The following is a 6,640-nucleotide window of genomic DNA, read 5'->3' as shown; positions in this document are numbered from 1 at the left end:
CATCAACGCATTTAATCAAATCATAAGTGATTTAATACGGGTAGATATGAAATTCTAAGAAGATAAGGCGTTAATGCTACTCAATTCCCTGCGAACGTTTCACACATATGAAAATTTGGTTACAACTCTTACTTGGGGTAAATAGACCCTGAATTTGGAAGAGGTGACAAGTGCATTGTTGGGGTTTCATCAAAGAATGAAAGTCTGCGATGAAATTTCACATAGGGAAGGAATTGTAGTGAAGGGTAACCATAATCGTGGGAGAAGAAAATTGTAAAATGGATTGAGTCAAAAATCCCAAACTCAGTCCAAGAAGAAAAATGATATCCAGTATTATATGTGCGGTAAAAATGGGCATATTAAACTGGAGTGTCCGTAATGGAAGAAAGGGAATGCTGAGAAGCAAAGTAGGGTGCGGTTCAAATCAACTATACATAAGACGGAAGGTATTCTTGATTACATACATTCTGATGTTTGGGAGCCGGTGAGAGTAGCATCATGGGGAGGACATGTTTATTTTGTGAGTTTCGTTGATGATTTCTCACGGAAGCTTTGGGCATACTTCATGTAGCACATGTCAGATACGTTTCTCAAGTTTAAGCTGTGGAAATTTGAAGCGGAAAACCATACCAGAAGGAGAATTAAATGCCTTAAGTCAGACAATGGGACCGAGTATACTGATTCTAGGTTCATGAAGTTTTGTGCACAGCAGGGCATTAGGAGACATTTCACTATTCACCGAACACCTCAGGAAAATCATGTGATTGAAAGGATGAACCAAACTTTAGCTGAGAGAGCTCGGTGTCTCAAGCTTAATGCATGGCTAGAGAATAACTTCTGGGTAGGGGCAGTTAGTGTAACTTGTTTCTTGGTAAACCGATCTCCAAGGGCATCACTAGAGGGGAAAAAGGCAGAGGAGGTATGGACAGAAAATGCGGTAGACTATTCCGGATTGAAATTATTTGGTTGTCTAGCCTATGTTCACGTGTCTAGTGAGGAGAGATTGAAACTTGACATAAAGTCTAAACATTGCATTTTTTTTAGGTATTAAAAGAGTGTGAAGGAATTCAGGCTGTGGGATCCAACGACAAATAAGGTGGTGGTCAATAGGAATGTAGTTTTTTATGAGAAAACTATAATGAAGCGTACTCAAGTTAATGATGAAGAGAAATAAGAGCCAAAAAACTGGAGTAGAGACAAACATGTTGTGCAGGTGGAGTTAGAAACTCAAGGCAATGATTTTGGTCCCCCAGTTGCAGGAGTTCTAACTTGGGAAACTGAAAAGTTGACAGTGTTCCTATACAAAGATTCAGATGCACTATCAGACCACCGCCTAGGTATGGATTTGAAGATCTAGTATCTTATGCTTTCATTACGAGTTGCAGTAATCCAACTATGTTGCCGCTTGAGTAGAGTCTAAAGTGGGGTGAATAAACTCTTTGCGTATTTAGGCTTTCCTCTACAAAATAATAATTCTTGGTAAGATACAAGCAATTATATCACGATATAAAGAACATAAATCATGCACAAGACGTAAATTAAAGAGTAGGGAAGAAAATCTTAACACCAATGTTTAACGTGGTTCGACCTCTTGCCTACGTCCATGCCTTAAGACACACTCAAGGATTCTCAATGCACGATCTGAACTCCTTCACTAGCGGAGAAGTCTTTACACAACAAGAAAACAAATCCCTTAATGCTCACAAAGAGCCTTAACACGGGAACAAATCCCTTTATACTCATCAGAAGCCTTTCAACTACAATTCACTAAGAACTCTTTGCAACTCAGTTCACCAAGAACCCTTCGCAACAAGAAAATGAATTACAAAGACAATGCTCCTTAAATGAGCTAATATTTGATACAATAAGAACCTCACACTAATCTCTCAAGTAATAAATCAATGCTAGATAAGAGAGCAAGAGAGATTTTGAGCACTTGAGATGATTAACTAAATGCAAAGTACTTATGAATGATAATCTAAAGATGTTAATCACTAAAATCATCTTTAAACAAGCCTTTGGGCTTGTATTTATAGGCAAGGGGGTGAACTAGCCATTTTATGGCCATTGGGGGTTTACTGTTAAAAAAAAGAAACCCATTTTGAAAACTAGCTGTTTTTCACCCATTGGGTGTTTGTTTCCGTCTCAAATCATCAAAGGTTTTTCTAAAACCGTTGACTATTTTTCCCTAAAAGTCTTCAACATAAAAGTGTGGAATTTTTTCTTAACTTTTCGTAGATACGAAGATCGCCCTTTTTGGAGTCTTCTAGCAAAAGTTATGCTCCACATAATGAAAGATGTTCAGAAAATTTAAAAAGTGCATAAATGAGGTTTTAAACCCAACTAGGACCAAGTTTTTAAAAGATTATAACACTAATATGATTTAAAATTTATCCCATATAAAAATGCTTTTGAGTAAAGGATATTTTTATAAAACTCTTGTTTTGACTTTAAAAACTCATAAGTACTAAACTTATGATTTGGTGATATTCTATATACTCTTATGTCCTAGTATGCATATACAATTTGCTCAAATCTTGCTCAATAAACATGTGTGAAATAGAACTACAAGAGTTACAGCAAATACTACCTTAAACACCCCCCATTACATATGTTTCTATATTAGCTTCCATTGGTATATGCTAGAGCTCTTCCGATTAAGTGTCCTCTTGATCTTTGCCACTCGAATGACTACTTGGTCTGATCTTTGCCTTTGATCCAGTACTTTCATGTATTCGTCACTTGTACCTATACTAAACATGATCTGCAAAGATAGGATACACTTAGAACTACAAATAAGTTAATATCATCAAAACATATTAAATATGATTATGTGGCCACTAAGGCTAACAAACTACTTTTCAAAAGGCAATGCACGTATAGCGCACCAACCTACCACGTGGGCCCGGAGTGCTAGTAAAATAAATATTCTCTAATGCCACATATATATATATATATATAGATATATATATATATATATATATATATATATATATACATACAGGGATGCAACCCGCCTTAACTAGGGAATCTCGGGTGCACTTGCCAATACTGGAAATAAAATCATACAGCAGAAGACTACTAAAATATCAACATTATTTACTAGAGTTCTAATTTTTCTCCAAATATATATACACACCACTATCCGTCTACATATTACAATCCCCAAAAACAATAAAATAGGATAGCTGGTATCTCACCAGCACTAATAACTACTCCCAAAAGTCTAATTCTTGCCCCGAGGCAAGCTAGGAACGGTTCCTTGAAGGACCTGAAAAATCATTTGTATAATGGGGTGAGACACTTCTCAGTAAAACGAATTATATTATTATCAGTGTGTGGCTAGCATGGTTCTCGTGTGAAATAAAATTTCATCATTTATATATATATATATGAAAATGGCATTTTATAGAAAATTGTACTATACTGTATATCCAAAGATACATAATTTTCAAGTAATAACTGTTGACTCAATATAGCCAATTTATAGTAAATTTGCACATATATGCAAAAAAGACGCAACCAGAACTGCCAAAGTGGCTTGCGTCGTCACGCTATCACATAATCATACGACATGCTTCCCCCCATGACAGGTTGTGCGGCCCGAAAGCTGGACTCAACTCGCAGTCGGCAGTTTTGCAGTTGAGTCAAAAGCTTTAAGGTAGTAAGTATGATTATGCCTACTTATGGTCATTGGGAATTCCTCGGATGCCCCCCCCCCCCGGGCAAAAACCTCGGAATAGTACTGCGGCCCAGGTCTCTAATTGACTATCCCAATATCACACTTCCATACTCGTGTGATTGCACTAACTGCCCACATATAGCTATGATATCATGCTCACAATATCACATATCGCAAATCCACAGGATTCTAGAATCATATATGGCAATTTACATAATAAAAATTGTGTTATGACTCATTTAATATGAAATCATCATTCAATAAAAACCCGACCCCCCAACCATCATGTCAAACTCGGCCCCTGGCCGTTATATCATATACAGTATAAAAACCAGTTAAAACCTTCTACTCACATATGTCATTCAAAATCATTCTCATGCCACACAATTTTCTTTTTTTAACCATAAATAAAATAATCTAACTAGGAAAAACATAAGTTGCTGAAAATAGGGTATGAACATCTCCAAAGTTTTATTTAACTCAAACTACATATTTAATAGAAAATAGGAGATGATCAAACCAACCCCAATAATTTTTCCAAAAAACATATATTGCATTTTAATTGGTCCATATTTCACAAAAAGCTGACATAATATAATCCCTTACCTAACTTATAAAAAAGCCCACTGAAAACCCCAAAATTCATGTCTTACGGTGTTTGCAGTTCAAAATCCTGAAATCACATTTCCCCCAAATAAATCAACACAAACTCAAGAATATTCCTCATTTAACATTTCCTAGGCCCCCTATACTCCAAAACAACTATAAAGCCTTAAAATATCCTACTTACACTGCTTTTGGAGTAATGCCTAAAAAAATCAGATCAAAAATCCGCTCCGCTAGACTTGTATAGAATCTCCCCTAAATCCTCATGGTAACTTCCGATCGTCGAATCTAGCAACGAACGACGAGAAATCTTAGAGAGAGAGAGAGAGAGAAAGAGAGAGAAAGGAATTATGTTTCTAAATCACTAAGCAACCAAAAATCCTATTTATAGGTTGTTGACCCAGTCACATTCGTCGACGAAATGACGCCTTCATTGATAAACTACAGAAGAACGTTCGTCGATGAAAGAAGGGCTTCGTCGACGAAGCCTACAAAAATTTCCTTTTTAAATTCTCTTTTCTTCTCTTCTTATTTATTTCTTTATTTTTCGAGTTCGGGTTTCTACAGTACGACCAGAAGAAAAGTAGGTAGATGAGTGCTATGATTGAGGTAATGGCGTTGCTACATAAGAATCAGACTTGGGATTTAATGGAGCTTCTGAATGGAAAGAGGGCGATAGGCTGCAAATTGGGTATATAGGAAAAAAGAATCAATTTCAGAAAAGGAATGAGAGAAATTCAAGGCATGATTTGTGGCAAAGGGATACTCATAGAAGAAAGGAGTATATTATAATGAAATCTTCTCACCTATGGTCCAACACACTTCCATCAATGTAGTGTTGGGATTAGTAGCTCATTATAATATGCATTTGGAACAAATGGATGTGAAGACAACATTTCTCCATGGTGACTTGGAGGAACAAATTTATATAGTACAACTAGAGGGATCTAGTCAACTCTGGCAAGAGCACTTAGTTTGCAAGCTGAAGAAGTATCTTTATGGGTTGAAACAGTCTCCGAAGCAATGGTACAAAATATTTGATTCATATATGATCCAGATAAGCTACAGGAGGTGTGAGTATGACTAGCGTGTATGTGAAAGACCTTGATAACAGTTCTCTTATTTTCTTATTGTTGTATGTCGATGACATGCTAATAGTTGTGAAAGACTTAACTGAGGTAAATCAGTTAAAGGATCTATTGCATAAAGAGTTTGACATGAAGGATCTTGGTCCAGCCAAGAAAATACTTGGGATGGAGATTCGCCGGGACAGAACTGTAGGGAGGTTGTGGTTATCTCAGGGTGGTTATTTAGAGAAGATGATGAAAAGGTTCGGCATGGCTGATGCTAAACCGGTATGTACACCTCTAGCAAATTACTTTAAATTATCTACCGCTAAATGCCCAAGGACGGATGATGAAATCTGAGACATGTCAAAGGTCCCCTATGTTAGTACTGTGGGGAGTTTAATGTATGTCATAGTGTGTACAAGACCAGACTTAGCACATTTAGTAAGTGTGGTGTGTAAGTTTCTCTCTAGTCTAGGTAGACAGTATTGGGAAGCCATCAAATGGATTTTCAAATACTTACAGGGTATTTCTAGTCATGACATCATGTTCGGCAAGTAACAAAGTAGTCCATTAGTTGTGGGATTTGTTGATGCTGATTATGTAGGGGATATGGATGACAGAAGGTCTACAATGGGTTATGTGTTCATCCTTGTAGGAGGACCCATTTGTTGGAGGTCCATGGTTCAATCCCTGATGACATTGTCTACAATTGAATTTGAATATATGACAGTTTCCAAAGCTGCAAATGAAGCGTTATGGCTTACCGGTTTGGTCAAGGAACTTGGGATATCGCAAGGTGGAGTTGTGCTGCTTTGTGACAGTCAGAGTGCTATATATTTAGCGAAGAATCAAGTGTATCATGCTAGAACTAAACATATTGATGTAAGGATCCACAGGATCTAGGAATTGATCTCTTCGGGTGAAATTGTACTTGAGAAGGTTCACACATTAGAAAACGCAACAGATCTCTTAACAAAACCGATTACTACTGAAAAGTTCAAGCATTGCTTAGACTTACTTCATGTCTCCAAGTGTTAGAAGGGAGACAAACCTAACCTAACGTTTTAAAGTCAAGGTGGAACATCGGGCTATGTTTTTCGATTTCTCCTAAGGGTCAAATATTCGCCAAGGTAGATATTGTTGTGTTTTTGTGGCTCATATCTTTGAGTAGATGACATACACAAAGGAGAAAAGCATAGTAAAATCAGTATGCTGTGGGAAACCATCGACGGTTTGCTCTTACTGTCAACGGTTTGGCTAAATTTTTTCAAAATGTTGCTCT

The sequence above is a fragment of the Malania oleifera genome, chromosome 12 (assembly GCF_029873635.1).
Source record: "Malania oleifera isolate guangnan ecotype guangnan chromosome 12, ASM2987363v1, whole genome shotgun sequence".
Lineage (NCBI taxonomy): Eukaryota > Viridiplantae > Streptophyta > Magnoliopsida > Santalales > Ximeniaceae > Malania > Malania oleifera.
The sequence above is the reverse complement of the archived record's forward strand: the minus strand, read 5'-3'. Positions refer to the sequence as shown.